Source organism: Leptonychotes weddellii, chromosome 1 (genome assembly GCF_054177405.1).
Source record: "Leptonychotes weddellii isolate Sample4059 chromosome 1, ASM5417740v2, whole genome shotgun sequence".
Classification (NCBI taxonomy): domain Eukaryota; kingdom Metazoa; phylum Chordata; class Mammalia; order Carnivora; family Phocidae; genus Leptonychotes; species Leptonychotes weddellii.
Window position 1 is genome coordinate 167302855 of NC_138369.1, and position 17386 is coordinate 167320240.

The window sequence follows — 17386 nt, forward strand, 5'->3', positions numbered from 1 at the left end:
TCATAGATCACACGATCTGAGAAATTATAATTGAAAAGCTGTAGCTATAAACCTTCACTCAAAGTTGTATACTATCTTCATTTACTGACAGAATTACACAATCACTTAAATTTCTTGAATGAAACAAAAAATGAGGGAAACAAAAATAAAGCTTTTGGGCCACACTGGGAAAAGATTTCAAAGGAGAGAGAGAATGAAATAGAGATGGAGAGAGAATTCTTTATCTATCCTTCCACCCACCCATCTACCCATCCATCCTTTAAAAGTTTTTTTCCCTATCTCTATAGAAAAAAAAAAAAAATAGATGTGTGACAAACACAAAACACAGGTGACTGGCTTAGTATAATTAAATATGATTCCAAGGTAATACAGTTTAACAACTGAACAATTATGTTACTTGTTTTATTTGCATAATAAATATTTTCTTTTTAAAAATCATATATATTCCACTTTATCTTAAGGATTGGCTTTATTTAAAAAAAAAAAAAAGGATTGGCTTTATTTTCATTTAGTTGGTAGTTTCTAATGTGCAAACCACCTAAGCAGCATAGAAATGGGCAGAGTCCAAGTCAGGGAATGCTACCCTAAGGATATGTATCTATTATTCCATAAGTCAGAAGTCAGGAAAACAGATTACTCAAGCAGATGCTTTTCTTGAGTGATATAAAAAATTGACAAGGGGCATCTACCTGATTGCAGCCCACTGTCCGTTCCTTTCTTCTTATTTGACCATGATGCCCCTAGAGAGATCATCAGCCAACATTTTTACTTAGAATTCAGGATGCATTTCCTATAACATGTTTGTTGTAAGTGGTGGTTGCACGTAGGTGAATTAATACTGAGTATGACGCTTTATGTACATTCTAGAATATGTAGATTTTTGCCTTCCGTTCCCACAACTTGATTACTATTTCTAACATGGTTTTTATGGGGAAGAACATCCAGATTTCCCAATGACTTACAAATAATTAGCATATAATCTACTGATAAATATGGAGAGCTTATATAAAAAATACAATTTAGCTTTGCTATCATCCCTAAAAAATTTAACTTTAGGTAAAAATAATTTCATTACATTTTGCATGCATATTTGCTCTAAGAGTCATACACATTGATACATAATCACAACTCTGGACTTTGGAAGTCCCAATAATCAAAGTTTAAGACAAAGCTATAAACAATGTAAAGAAAACTTCATTTATGTATTTTAATGTATTATTTTCCAACAAATAGTAAAGTACCATGAAATTTTTATTTAAAAAGATATGTAGTAATATAAAGTTTTCATTTTAAAACTTTTATCTTTAAATTCTGCTTAATTGAATGCCCAAAGTTGAAAAAATTAATATTTAATGAGGATTATTGATCTAAATGATAATATGCTGTTTGGGTTGTACTTGAAATTATTAGATTTGCATATCATGCCTATGAAACCCTTCATTCAATCTAGCTACCTAAAGGAAGTAAAAATTCCCTTAATCATAAAATTAAAGCATTCCATTATGCTTTCTATTAAGTTGTTTTGTCCCTTGAATCACTGTCTATTTTAATTTATTCTTTTAAAAAGAAACTAAATTACTTAACTTGCATTTACCATCATAGGCTTCACTATAGCTAAGCATGGAATTGATTTCAGGGAATGTTCTTTACAAATGTTGGTCACTATCAAAGAAAAGAATATCCAAGCAATCAATATTGAAGAAAGAATAAAGGACTTGGACAAATCAAAGAGATGATATTTATTTTTCCTCTACCATTTTAAATATCCAATAAACTATTACCCATTAAGAAAAGCCATAATCCCTGGAAATGATGGCCTCAGAAAGGGTTTTGGCAATCTTGTGTAATACTAAATGTACTGTTGGATCACTATTGCAGAAAAACAGTTGTCCTGCTGCATTTTAGTGATCTGACATATTGCCAGAGGAATAAACAACTCTTTTAGCCAACAGAAATGTGATGTAGCTGCTGCCTACAGATTCTTGTTTTAGATCTTTGGTGAAAAAAATACTATGTATTAAATATGATTTCCTTCCGTTATTTTTATCAAAAAAGAAAAATGAAATGAGAATTCAACTATAGGCTAATATAAATTCTTAATGGCATGAAAGAAAAACTTTAAAAATCAAAGCCTATTTCATCATTAAAATCTGTTATCTGCATATATGTGTGTGTGTGTGTGTATATATTATCACAGAAAGATACATGCATTTTTGTTTTTGAAAAACATCATCCTATTTCACTTCAAAAATTCATTAAACAAAATTACGTATGGTGAGCAAACAATGTTCTTTTTGAACCATCTTTTCAAAAGAGTTACTAAGTTTACTTTAATATACACAATATTTATTGGCTATTTTGGAAACCAAAGGACTAGCAAAAGATCAACAACTCTATCACAATTAGATAGCACCACTATACACTCTCAGTTCCATCTAGAGTAATGTACCTGCCCGTATACTTTTCCTGTTCATAGTTTTCAACTCTTGAAAAAGCAGAAACAATGTCAAAATGGATTATCCTCCAAAGGAAAAATAAAATGCCATGGGTCAGCACTTTTTTCATATAAAACATTAAATAGCAATTTGTATCTGAAAAGGCAACACACCTCCAAAAATAATACAACACTTTTCGCAAAACACATTTCATTGATACTAGCTTTGGCATAAACCACCCCATACAGCTATTGATCAAATCAGTACACTGAAAAACCTTATTGCAAAGTCTCTGGTCCTTTCCTACTCTGCAAATGAGACTCCAGGACACCACAACCTTGCAACTCGGGTCTACCATTAATTTCCTCCAAACACACTTGGCAGAGCAATGAGAAACGTCAAATTTTTCACTTAATTTCTGAAGAACATCGCACCCTTTAGACAATATGTTCTTGAAATTTAAAAAATTAAAATAAAAACTACTCAAGGAATGAAACAGGGATCCAAAAGCTTCTCTTCAAAAACATAAAACCTTCAAGTAATATGTTCTTGTAAAATTACACACACACATACAAACATATCTGTATCTCTAGCATCTACCACAACAGAGTGAAGCCAATTTTGAAGCAGTGACTTCAAATCTGATACACCAACTCACACCTAATTCTAGCTCAACTTAACAAAAACTTTAACAAAAACCTTGGAGAAAGACTGAAACAAATAGCTTAAAACATCAGACTAAAGATCCACATAAAAAATAAAAATAAAGATCCACATAATTTCAAAGTAAAGTGAAACTCATATCCAGCCCTCAAAATACTAAAACATGCCTGCACCTACCTTGGCCTTGTCCATTCCCTTGCTGACCCCAAAGGATCACAGTCATCATTAGCAATTCCGGAGTCCATGTCCACATTCTTCTAGTAACACTTCCTTGTCTTCTGGCCATTGCATTTTAAACTCTGCGTAATCAGTGGGGTGGGCATGAAAAGTATAGTAAATTAAAACCTTAAAAAAAAGTATTAACACTCAAATCCCATATCTAATATGCAATGTGTATTTAAAAATTATCCTTCTTACAAGGAGATATATTTGAAAGTCATGCCTCTCTTTGGGATTCTCACAATGATGATTAACATGAAACCTCACTCATCTTTAACCTCATATTCCAAACATTCATCCGAATGATATTTTTCAATAGCAGCCTGCAAAATAGGCCATAAAACCTGTGAATATTTAAAAAGTATTACCAAAATATCTACTGGAAGTCAGTCAGGCAAAAAATTGTACATGGACACTACTTATAATTTGTTGAGGTAAATTGATACACATCATCTCTATGCACACATACAAAAATGAATTTTCAACACATTTATGTAAGTTTAAACTAAGTATTTCATAAAATATTTTTGAATTTAATTATATTCTAGTTATATCAGTAACTTTACATAGATTTATCATGTACACAAAACTAATCTTGTATACTTAAAATTGAGAATATATAGAAATCACTAAACATTTGCAATTCCAGTATCAGATATATGTATATACACACAGAGATAAAATATGATATCTCACATATAAAATATATTTGAATGCTTGCTTTGACACTGATGTTAATAATGAAAAATTAAAATGCTTAAATGTCCACCAAATAGATGTTATTTATTCATATAATTGAACGATATAGTAGCTAAAATGAATAAACTTAAGCCACATGTACCAACATGGATAAATGTCAAAATTTAAAAGGTGAGCAAAAATAGCAAGTTGCAGAATGACAGGTTCAATACTATAATAATATATATTTTATATGTAAAAGTAAATTGCTAAAATTGTTTATTTTTGTATATGCATAAATATGTACTTCAACGTAATGCTGCATAAAATGGTAAACACCTCCATTGCCCAAATTAGGAAATTACAAGATTGCAATTTAAATAGTCATCAAGAGGGGCACCTGGATGGCTCAATCAGTTGAGCATCTGACTTGATCTCAGCTCAGGTCATGATCTCAGGGTCCTGGGATCAAGCCCTGTGTTGGGCTCCCTGCTAAGCGGGGAGTCTGCTCGAGATTCTCTCTTCCTCTCCCTCTGCCCACCGCAATAAATACATTAAAATAAGTAAATAAATAAATAAACAAACAAATAGTTATCAAGAGGAAACTTCACTCAAAGATTACCCCAAATCCCAATTTTTCCACAATTGACAAAATATGGAGCTAAGGAAAGTAAATTTAATGATTTCCAGAATAAGCCCTGTATTCAAAATGCTACATAATCATAATTCTAGCAAACTTGGAAGCCAATCTAGGCATCCAGAACTTTTCCTTCTCCCTTTCTCCCACATTAAGAAAGAGGACTTAATTACCCATTTAAGTACTTGCATCTCCACGCTCAAGTGTAATACAATGATGACACAAGATGACAGTATTAGCACTAATATTTCTTGAAAATTTTTTAAATTCTACATTATTTTACTCTGCTAAATGCCTTATATTTCTTGTCTCATTCAGTTCATACAGAAACCCTATGAACAAAGCAATTTAAAAATCACCATTTCATAGCTAAGAAAACAGAGGCTTAGAGAAAAGCCACACAATTCTCAATCCATATGATTTGTAGCCACCATTGTTGTGATTTGAGCCAAAACAGAGTGACCTCAGAGCCTATTCTCTGAACAATGGATTACTAAGCAGAAATGTAGCCCTAGATATAACTACAGTCCAACAATCATTCCAAAAAGGATACTGAGAAAGAAGATCTCCTGCATATTGAACCTCACATATTCATTCCAAATAAACATCTTCAAATTGAAAATCATTAGAACCATTCAGATCAATTGAATGGTCACAGTTAATCTCTAAAAGAATCAACCCTTTCCAGAGAAATATGGGGTGTCCAGGGCAAATCTCAAGCCCCTGCCAACACACATTAACATTACTGATAATTTTACACTGAAGAATAAGATGAGTAATAATTTAAAAGAGCAAAGGAGCTCCTGGGTGGCTCAACCGGTTAAGCATCTGCCTTCGGCTCAGGTCATGATCCCAGAGTCCAGGGATCTACCCTGCATCGGGCTCCCTGCTCATCAGAGAGCCTGCTTCTCCCTCTGCCCCTCACCCTGCTTGTACTCTCATTCTTCCTCAAATAAATGAATAAATGAATAAATCTTTAAAAAAAAAAAAGAAGAAGAGCAGAGGTTATGCCTGGTTATTTGTTTAGGGAGCAGGGTAGGAGATTGTTGCCAGAGGCCAACCTTAGTGGGGTATGTGTGCGCTTGTGTGATACATGTACACATTCTTTTAACCACTAATTTGAAGATCTTTGTCCCCTTCTAATCACTTCATAACCATTTTTTAAGATTTTATTTATTTATTTGAGAGTGAGCGAGAGAGAGCGCACAAGCAGAGGGAGCAGCAGAAGGAGAGGGGGAAGCAGGCTCCCCGAGGAGCAGGCAGCCCAACTCAGGGCTCCATCCCAGGACTCTGGGATCATGACCTGAGCCGAAGGCAGATGCTTAACTGACTGAGCCACCCAGGCGCCCACTGCATAACCATTTTTATCTGGTACCAGCAATGTCAAAATTCAGATTTAAATCACCCTTCAATGGATTGCTTTGGCAAATTTATATTTATTTAATATTTCCTGAACCTCTGCTAGTCTACACACAGTACTCAATTTAAACGGTGCCTTTTTTTAAATATACATTCTATATAGAATTGAGGTAGTATTTGAAAAATCTAAAAACACTCTTCAGAAAGGATTAGCTTATAAAACACCAGTTCCACTATATATTTTAATAAAATTTGAAAGAGCAGATGGCATTCAAATTGTTATTATAACAAAAAAAATGAAACCTTCCTCTCTGATTTGATGTTCATAGAAAACTAATATTTTATAAATGCCAATTTACTATGATGTGTTATCTATATACTGTTCCTGTCATTCTATAAATACAAAAATCATAACTTTTATGAAACTTTTATATAAAGTGCTCACATAATGTAAAATCAATACATTTTTCCATTTTTGTGAAAGAAAAACAAAATAACTTTTAAAAAGTATGCTAGATGAACCAGAAAATAAAGTAACATTTACCATAAAGACATGCCATGGAATTCTCTAAATCTTTTTTTAACACTCTTTTCATGCATTTGACAATATAAAGTAGATGAGGAATGTTGGCTTTAAGTACTTTTACTTGTTACTTATTCTTTAAAGACTGGAATAAGTCCTAACACATGGATAATTGAGTCCATTGTGCTTTTCTGTCATAAAATAGATTTGATATTCCCTAAGCAGAGAAGACCTTAAGACTTCAGATTGATAATGACTATATAAAACACCTTGACTCAACAGTGTTCACCTGACTATCTTAATGTTGAACGTCACCAAAGGGGAAAAAAAAAATTGTTGAGAATGTATTGCATGTTATTTCTTGTTATACATAATAGCAAAATTAGTTGGGTTGTGCAAGGATTTTGGAGCAAACAGCACTATGAGACCGTGTCATAAAGTACTGAGGTTCCACAGTATATTTACAGGATGTTCCTCTGTCAGATGATGCCCACAGTGATACCATCTGATCTGAGGGAGGCTTCATACCTATAGGTACCAACTAGGGAGGGAAGTCCTGAATTAAGGATCCTAGCTGTAGAATACCTACCATCAACACAAGTGGAAGTTTTCATTACAGACCATCCTTTCATTATCTCTGCAACTTCTAAAATCTTCTGCCCTCTCCCAGTAGTTCCATTTCTAATGTGGATCTTCTAGATGTTCTCTTCCACTCCAGCCAGTAGACCTGACCAGCCATCCTGGATTGTATGTACATATGAAATTTGTTCTTAAGTGAAATCTATTTCTGCCAGATAAGTAATGCCCCCAAACTTGTCATTCCATTGTCATCCATAGGCAGTAGCTCTGGTCAGCTTTCATAGCAACTTCTTTAAAAAAAAAAAAAAAAAAACTCTTCTCTGGAACAAAGTTTCCTTGCAAGACTCTCTCTTGGCAATAGTCCTCTTTGCTGAAGTGCTTCTCAAGTGAGAGAGCTGGGCAGTGCCAACAAGCCTCCAGGTTGTTGCTTCTTTTGCTTAACTTCTCCATTAAAAAGCAACCTCCTGGATCACCCTTTTAAAACTAGAGACCAAAGAATCAAATGGGATCAGGAAGTGACCATAGCTCACAGGTCATCAATTCCTCTTCTCAGCATATTATAGGAACACAATCTAAGCCAGAAAAACATAGAACCCATTACAGCTCTCGAGTTCCAGTTATTAACATTGATTTTTTTCAATGGGAAATTTTCATTAGAAGTCATCACATGACTTACATTCAGTAATAACTTAGATTAAGATGTATATATTGGAGCCTCACTTTAATATTGTCCTTGGACTAGGTGCCAGAGTCATTTTTAAAAGGGCCTTTTTTGACATTAGTAAATTCTTATAGGTAGGATCTATCTCAGTTCAAAATATATCTTGTATGCAATGGTGACGGCCAAAGTCCTATATAATCCAAATTAATACTGCAATATGTGTAAATTTAAGTGTAGATATAATACATGAATACATTTATATTTATTCATTCTATTTTCAACAGGATAAAATTTAGAAGCTGAAAATATTACTCTAGGCCACCATGTTTCAGAATAAAAAGCCCAGACGGTGATAGGAAACTTAGATGCTGACCCTGTTTGATATCTTTGACAAATTAATTAATCTCTTTAAGATTCAGTCTCTACATATGTGACAAATGAAAAAAAAATCTCTAAAATTCCTGTAAGCTATAACGTATTAAAATTATACTATGTCATTAGTTCAGGGGAGACTGATAAATCATTTGCCATTGGCATTTTTAAAAACCAAACATCTTAAAATGTAACATAACATGCATTTCTGTCCCAAAGTGTGGTCCACAAATGTTCTGCCTCAGAAATAAGGCAGATATCTGGTAAAATGTATAGTCTTACATATCACTGTGGACACAGTACCTCTGGAGATGAAGCCTTGGAGTATACATTGTAATAAATCTTGAAAATGGTTAGTTTTTAGTCATAAAGTTAGGAATTGCCGGTTTACACCATCACACTTAAAAATTATACATAAATAGATTTAATAGAAATCCAGCCTTTCTAATATTAATGATAGAAAGCTTTATATTCAGACTGTCTTTTCAGAAAAATGCGATATTAAATAGTGACTAATCATCTATGTCTAATTTTAAATAAATATGACTAAGGGTCCTGAAACAAGTTTAGCATTAATCTCCCTATTGTTTGAGATCCCAAAGGAACCACAGGGACCTAAAATCTCCCCAGAGAGGCTGAGTGATTTATCTTCCTAAATACTGTGGAATTACTGAAATAGCATATGACCATTGCTGCATATCCTGATATCCTCTCAAGTGGACTTAAAGATAAACCATCTCTGGACTAGATTCCCTGACCTCATTAAGGTAGGATAAGGAGACTTTCAGCTTTGGAAACTACAGGAAGTGAATAGTTCCATGGACACCAATAGATCCATGTATACCACTGGATCTAGTGGTCTTAAACTGATTAATTCACCCAACACATATGTGTCAGATATTATACTAGTTACTGAACTACATTGATGAACAAGAAAGCCAGGGTCCCTACACTCTCAGGGCTTGAATTCTACAGAGAAAGTCAGGTGCAGAAACCTAATTAAACAAAGAAAAGAAATCATTACAAAATGTGTTCATATGCAAAATCAAACCAAGAACTGGATGAAAAACAGAGTAAGGGTGTGGGGGGGACATCTGATAGAGTAGACTTTAGCCACTTCTTTCAGGTGATCTGAAAACAATAAGAGCTAGCTTTGCATACAGTGCGAAGAGTCTCTTAGGAAATGAAACCAGAATTTTCAAGGGCCCTGATATGAGGATGATCTTGGCATGAAGAAGTAATTAAAAGTTATGAATCTCATTGGACTGAAGCAGGAATAAAAGACTGATGTAATGTGACTAAAAGATAAGAAGATGTGATATTATACAGAGCTATATTGGTAATGGCATAAATGTTGGTTTTAAGTCCAAGTACATTGGAAAAGTAGGAAGAGATATGAACTGATAAACATTTTAAGATATCACTTTGGTTTCTAGGTAGCTAATAGAGTATAGGGAGTTAAGAATAAAATTAGGTAGACTAATGATGAGACAGAATAACAGAGTAGGTAAGATCTGAATCTAGCTAGAATGAACATAAGAAATAAAAATCAGTGGGAAAATTCTAGATATATTTAGAAATAATATTTTTTAAATGAATGTTGGATTGGGTGCTGTAGAATACAGAGGGAAAACACAAAAAAAGACCATTAAGCTTCTAGCTTATTTACCTGAATGGTTAGCAGTACCATTTTCTAAGACATGTTTTCTCTGAAGTATCCATACACTGCTGTCAAGTGAGGCATGGACTTTCAGAGGTAAAATCTGGGACAGGCTCTAAAACTGGAAATTACTAGTTTTTTAATAGAGAGATGGTGTTTAGAGCTTAGAGAGTATGTACGTGTATAGAGAGCAGAGATTAGGATGACACCCAAAGAAATATCAATATTTAGTAGTCATGACTAGAGGAATAGAAACACATTGTTCTATTATTGGTAGGGAAATAGACCTTAGGATATTTGCAAGGGAGGGCTATAGATGAACCATGACATCTGAACTCAAAACAGTGAAAAATGAAGACAGCAGAGTACAAATGAATTGTGAGGGAACAACAAAAGCTGTGGCCTAGGATGAATGTCAATGCAGATAAAGAATTGTAGGAATGAGGATACCTGAGCAAATGAATTAAAAGAGGACCGATGTCCAGATGGTGGATTATCTGACATTAAGATATTGATGGTACACATACTGGTATAGAAAAGGAAGATTTGCGGTGCCTGGTGGCTCAGTCGTTAAGCATCTGCCTTTGGCTCAGGTCATGATCCCAGGACCCTGAGATTGAGTCCCACATCAGGGCGGGCTCCCTGCTCAACGGGGAGCCTGCTTCTCCCTCTCCCACTCCCCCTGCTTGTGTTCCCTTTCTCGCTGTGTCTCTGTCAAATAAATAAAATCTTTAAAAAAAAAAAAAAAGGTAGATTTGACCATGAAGTGGTAACTAAAGTGGAGGAAGGAAAAAAAGCAATGGAGATAAGGATGTCAAGAAGTGGAGTGAAGAGGGGACTTTGATGGTCCTTACATCAGGATGTTGAAGTCACTGAAAATGACAACAGGGCTTAGCTGAAAAAGATTTTGAAAAAGGATCTAAAGCTTTAAATAAATCAAAAGAGTGACCAGGAGATCTGTTGATATCAACAAGACATAAAGAACATGACCAATATTTTCAAAGCATTTTTGTTTCAAAGGAACAGTAAGACTTGCAACAGAGAGAAATTAGCAATATGAAAGCTATCATGAACAACAAGAACTACTTCTGGACATAAGGCATATGGAGGGTAAGAAAAGACCAGTCTCTATTTGTGAAGGCGACAGGGAAAGTTATCCTTAGGTATCAACCAAGTTTCATTTCAAGAGAATTAAAAAGGCAATGTTGAACTTAGCAACAATCACTTTTAACCATTTCCAGTAGCTTAGTATACAACATAAAATGAAGATTTAACACAAAGGTATAAATTCCATGTCATAACATCTCAAAATCGCCCAAACCAGATAATTCTTTTCTAAGTTTCTCCTTATACTGGGCAATTACTTCATCTTATTCAGTAAACAGTATTAGTGCACTAAAACACACACACACACACACACACACATAAAGTGTACATGTCTTATTTAGCTGCAGATCTCATTTTGAAGGGACATTCAAAGTAAACAAATCATTCCATAATCTTCAAGTATGGACATTTTGAGGAATTACAACATGGCTTTTTATAAAGGAAGTTAACCTGAGTACAAGAAAACAGAAAAAAAGTCCAGCTCTGGAAGCCAACTTAGCTGAGTCATCCTTTACCACCAGCAAGGCATCAAAAAAGTAATACAGGGCTGGCAGAGCATTTTAAAGGAAGTGAAGTCACCTATCTGTGAGGTTCAACTCTTAAATGCCTGGTCAAGATATAACATCTGGAGGAGAGTTCAACTTTTATAAAGATGAATACTTGTTAAACTAAAAGATCTATTTAAGGAGAAATAGGAAGATATAGTGTCTATACTACTGGATAGATGTAACTTGCTTTCTACGAAAATAGCTTGCACTTTGAATTGCTTTCTTTGACAAAGATAACTTAGAAATAAAAACCATTAAATTAGAAAAAAAAAAGGCTATGAGATGTGCATTTGCCAAAGATCTTCAGCCACTGCACTATCTTCCAACTGTAGACTTCAAGCAAGACAAATATATAGCATTGTACTTCAGGGCAAGCTATAATGAGTGAAAAAAATGAGAATTTGTTAAATCAATATAGAATGCTCCTTGCTTCCCATAGTTCTGATTGTCTATAGTCTAGAAGTCCAAGTAATCAATCTCTCTGCTACATGTAACCATCATGGCATTCCGGAAATTCTACAGGACGCTTTTTACATGTGGATTTGGAAAAGAGAACAGGAAAAAAAAAATGCTTTGTTGTGCTCTGTATTCTACGGCAACATAAATTTTGTGCTACATGCTAGTCTTGGATTGTGATTGCCCAAACCTCTATGTGGAAGAGGTAGTTTAGTGAGCAATAGTCTTGAAGTTAATAAGCCTGACACTGGTTGGCTCAGTTACTAATTGGGTAAATGACCTTGCATCAGTTATTTAACCTTTCTAAGATAAATTATCTTCAGTGCATAATTGAAGAGGCTGGATTCCTTTCACAGGTGACATTTATGTTGATTTCAGTTGGCTTATATCCTGCTAAACTGTAAATTGGTCAACATAGAACTTTTTTCTAGACTTCACAATTCCACAAGACCCTTACACTTGTCTTTCCTAATTCAGCAGGAATTATCTGAACTAAATGAATTTATGTATGGCTTATTATTTTAATATATAAGCTACATCCAAGTAGTTCCCATGAAGTTCTAAGCTCGTTAAAGGGTCTTGATATGGAATGTAGAGAAGATGGTCACCTCCCTTCATTCCCATCCTCCAGCTGCCTTCAATGCCTTGAAGTTTAGTTACACTCAAAAATTAGAATTCCCGAGAGAGCTTACCTAAATGAGAAATCAGGCTAATTTCTCAATAAAAGTGTTCTAGAATAATAAATGCATTTCTGGTCAAAGCACTGGGATTCTGGAAATAATAATTTTCCTAATGAGGCACAGGAACTGTTCCTGTAAAAAGTTGGTATATGATATCTGCCAAGTTCAAATGAGCTTCATTTTTAAGGGCCTTCTTCTAGGGCCAAGTATGATGACTCAAATTAGTGAACTTAAAAATTGTTTTAAAATGCTTGATGGAGACATTTCAAAGTATGATCTGAGATTTATCAGTCTTACTTTTGCCGAATTCGATGTGCCACCAAGATTTAATCAGATTAATCAAATACCATAAACTGAAACATACTGGGGCTCAGTCTTTAAGCGTCTGCCTTTAGCTCAGGTCATGGTCCCAGGGTCCTGGGATTGAGCCCTACATTGGGCTCCCTGCTCAGCGGGGAGCCTGCTTCTCCCTCTCCCACTCCCCTGTTTGTGCTCTCTCTCGCTCGCTGTGTCTCTGCCAAATAAATAAATAAATAAAATCTTAAAAAAAAATTGAAACATACTGTTCCTTACAATCACCTTAAGAACTTTTAAACAGCTCAAACCTAGAAGATACACTTTTAGTAATAATTTACTTGAGTGCATAAGTTTTATTTAACAGAGTTATTTAGAGACGTTTTTAACAAAGGAGATTTGCGAAATTAAGGCATAATTTTTTTTAAAGATTTTATTTATTTATTTGAGGGAGAGAATGAGATAGAGAGAGAGAGCATGAGAGGGGGGAGGGCCAGAGGGAGAAGCAGACTCCCTGCTGAGCAGGGAGCCCGATGTGGGACTCGATCTTGGGACTCCAGGATCATGACCTGAGCCGAAGGCAGTCGCTTAACCAACTGAGCCACCCAGGCACCCCGGCATAATTTTTTTAAGAAACCTTCTAGGGGGTGTTACTTAAGTTACTATAGAGAATTTCAATTTATGAATCTGATGCCATTAATCATAAACTAAAGAAAAAGTAATTGCAAAACTTCATGAGAGGTAATATTTGTTATAAAGTTGTGTCATTAGTTTCAATTGGATATATTCCATATTACTGGGAAATGTTAAGAATTTCATTCCTTTGTTCAGCAAAGCCTTTATTCCCTGGATGAACATCATACTCCCCACAGACATAATGATCAACATATTTGTCAGATTTGTCTGCTGGTTTCCTGTAAGCAGTTTACAAAAGATAAAGGACAATAAAATGTAAAGATGCACAATATTTAAAACTGTCATCAAAAGGAATATTCTTTGAGTTTTAAGAAAACATGTCTTAGTTTTCTGAACTATTATCAAATTAGAGATGTTGAGGAAATTCAACCCTTCATAATTCTATTTTCTTTTAATCCTGTTGTTCTGGAAAACTGTCAGGTTCACCAACTGTAGAACTTTGCTTCTTCTCAGCAGCTTATCTATCACTTTTGTCACACTTTTCAAATGTTTCCACCACTGGACTATGTCTTTATTACTTAACATAATGTCCTTTACTTAAATGGTTGGTGAATGTATTATTAGAATGGATAGTAGAAATTGGATTATCAGTGGGATATCCTATTTCTCCCTATTCTGGTCTTCAAATAACTCAAGCTGTCCTCACAATCCTAACCCTTATCAGGGCACTGGTCCAAAGGACCCTGGATTATGGTACTCTTAAACTAAAATTATTAATGATTTTACAGTGCCAGAAAGATTATAGGATTATCCAATACATCCCTGAATATACCATCCAAGCTTCACATAATCAGAGGACACTTACGATTTTATTAGCCTTCAAAAGAACCACTTTTTTAAACCTACATATCATTTGTTTACATAAACAAAATAGCTCATCTTTCTACATTCTCACTATGCTGACATGAAGGGCTTTCTTATGAAAATTGATTCTCAATTCTTTCCTGAAATATCCACTCAATTCTATAGCAACCATCTACAGCAAAAAAAAAAAAAAAAAAAAATGTGGTTTAAATGTGTTAGTTTCTTATTGCTGCTATCCCAAATTAACACAAACCCGGCAGCTTAAAACAACATAAATTTATTTTCTTATGGTTCTAAAGGTTCAGAAGTCCAAAATGAGTTTTAGTGGGCTAAAATCAAGTCATCATCCAGGCTATGTTACCTCTAGAGGCCCTAGGGGAAAATCATTCTAGAAGTTGAGTGTATCCTTTGTCACCATCCACAAAACTTATTACTCCAACCTCTCCTTCAGTCACCCCCATCTCCTTCTAGTATGATCTTTTGTCCTCCCTCTTATAGGGTCACTTGTGATTATACTGGACCTACACAAATAATTAAAGATAATCTGTGCATTTTAAGGTCAGATGATTAAAAACTTTAATTCCACCTGCAACCTTAACTCCTCCTTGCTATGTAATACAACATATTCTCAAGTACTGGGGATTAGGATGTTGACTTATTTGGGAAGACATTATTCTACCTACCATACTAAATAATTGGAAAAAGGTAAAATTATGTATAATGCACTGCTAACTCTGGCAATGAAATATTACATTACAAAAAGATCTATCACAAATTATTTTAAAAGGTGTTAGCTACTAGGTTATTGATCAGTTGTGGTATATTCTAGAAAAATCCCATGTCCTTGATGTTAACCCATAACACACAAAAAAAATGGTCTTTTTAAAATTATAAAGGAATATTCAAGGCAACCTATAGAATGGAAAAGGAACTATAGTTGTTATACCTCAAGAGGCCTGATTTCTGCATATTATAACCCTAGCAGTATGTACACACACACCAAATTCCTTTCCAACACAATCCGGATGCTATTTCCCCCACATTTACCAAATGCTTTTATTCTCACCACTGTTTACATTAAGTCCTATTTTCATAATGAAGTTAAGCCCCTGTTTGAAGGAATAGTAGGGTTTCTGCCCCTAAAAGTCTGGGTAATGCATAGAAACACATTTGGGAATATAACTGACTTTTATGTACAGAAGCCAGATGCATTTCATGCCTATGTGTGCTGAGGGAAACAAGTTCATCTCATATATCACAATAAGCATCTGTTCCACTAAATTCCACTGCCGGATACTCATCATACTTAGGCAACAAAACACTTAAGGAAATAAAAGCTCTTTCCAATTAAAAAAAAAAAAAAAGTACATCAGAAATCTCTGTTAAAAAAAAAAAAAAGTCTTCCTCTACCAGTTAAGCCCAGAGTAGGAACTACTACTAAAAACAAAATAATTATTGAAATATAGTTTCTGATAATGCATCTTGGCTTCTACCCTGTAAAATTTAGAGAAAGTGACGTGTGAGTTTATATTGGAAAGGCTGCTTTCAACAGCAAAGAGTGTGTTCTGATGTTTGAATATACTTGGGAAAATGCAGAAATTTAAAAGAACTAACAGAAAACAAACTGGTTCATGGACATGAACCTGAATATACTTTTACAGACAGTTTTATAGTTTTATTTATAGCATGAATAAATTCATACTACAATTTTGTTAAAATATCACAAATATCTCTATATAAATAATTTCCTGCATTTTTTTAAATTTTATTAGCAATATATATTCTAATAGATTTAGTGTTCACATGAGTTTCAACATTTCCTGCCAAAGTACTTTGTCCTTTTTTCTCCTGGACCATTTTTATTGATTTATTGAACTATCTTTATGTCAAATATGTCAAATGAATTGCAAATACTTTTTCCTGATTTGGCATTTTCTTTTTATACCTACTCAGGGTATCATTTGAAATATTAAATTTTTCTACTTTAACAAAGTCCATCAATCTCTATTAGTTTCTGTCTTTTGTCGGGCTATACTTAGGAAAGTTAATTTAGCCCTAATATTATAAATGATATTTGCCTATAGATTTTTTCTTTATATTTTGAGGCATTTACTCAATGCCTACTGTGAAATTGATTTTTATCGATGGTGTAGTATAACTTTTTGCAACTATAAAACACATATAGCCAATTACTTGAACATTATTTTATGAATCACTTATTTTCCCACTGATTTGAAAGACTGTAACATACATCAGATTTTAAGTTTACTGAAATTATGTAACCTTATGTAATTATGAAATTACGTAAATTCAAGCATAACGGCCAGCTTTACTTCTTCACCATTATCCCCTGAAGGGATGGATGGAGGAATTGCTTTCTTATGGTTTCAGTGTGTAACATAACGTGGTTTAAATGACATTTGAACAGCACGGAAACTTTATTTTCTGGTTCTGAACTGTGTTTCAGCTTGACCAATCCATCCTGCAATTTGTCTTTGAGGGTAGAGACTGAATTTTGTGATAGCTACATTTCTTTTTTTTTTTTTTTTAAAGATTTTATTTATTTATTTGACAGAGACACAGCGAGAGAGGGAACACAAGCAGGGGGAGCGGGAGAGGGAGAAGCAGGCTTCCCATGGAGCAGGGAGCCCGATGCGGGGCTCGATCCCAGGACCCCGGGATCATGACCTGAGCCGAAGGCAGATGCTTAACAACTGAGCCACCCAGGTGCCCCCTTTTAATTTTTTAAATTTTATTTATTTATTAGAGAGAGAGAGAGGCAACACAAGCGGGGGAGTGGGAGAGGGAGAGGCAGGCTTCCCGCAGAGCAGGGAGCCCGATGCAGGGCTCGATCCCAGGACCCTGGGATCATGACCTTAGCTGAAGGCAGACGCTTAACGACTGAGCCACCCAGGCGCCCCCTTTTAATTTTTTAAATTTTATTTATTTATTTGACAGACACAGCGAGAGAGGGAACACAAGCAGGGGGAGCGGGAGAGGGAGAAGCAGGCTTCC

General features: G+C 34.7%; 1 long non-coding RNA gene across 1 annotated transcript in view; it reads right to left on the reverse strand.

Moving 5' to 3' along the window:
• Positions 1-710: 710 nt before the first annotated feature.
• Positions 711-17386, reverse strand: part of LOC115942081 (uncharacterized) — a 25121-nt gene continuing 8445 nt past the window's right edge. Inside the window, exons 2-3 of the long non-coding RNA XR_014140440.1 lie at positions 3276-3397; positions 711-740 (exon numbers count right to left, since the gene is read on the reverse strand). This is a non-coding gene — a long non-coding RNA (uncharacterized LOC115942081). The remainder of the gene's footprint in view (positions 741-3275; positions 3398-17386) is intronic.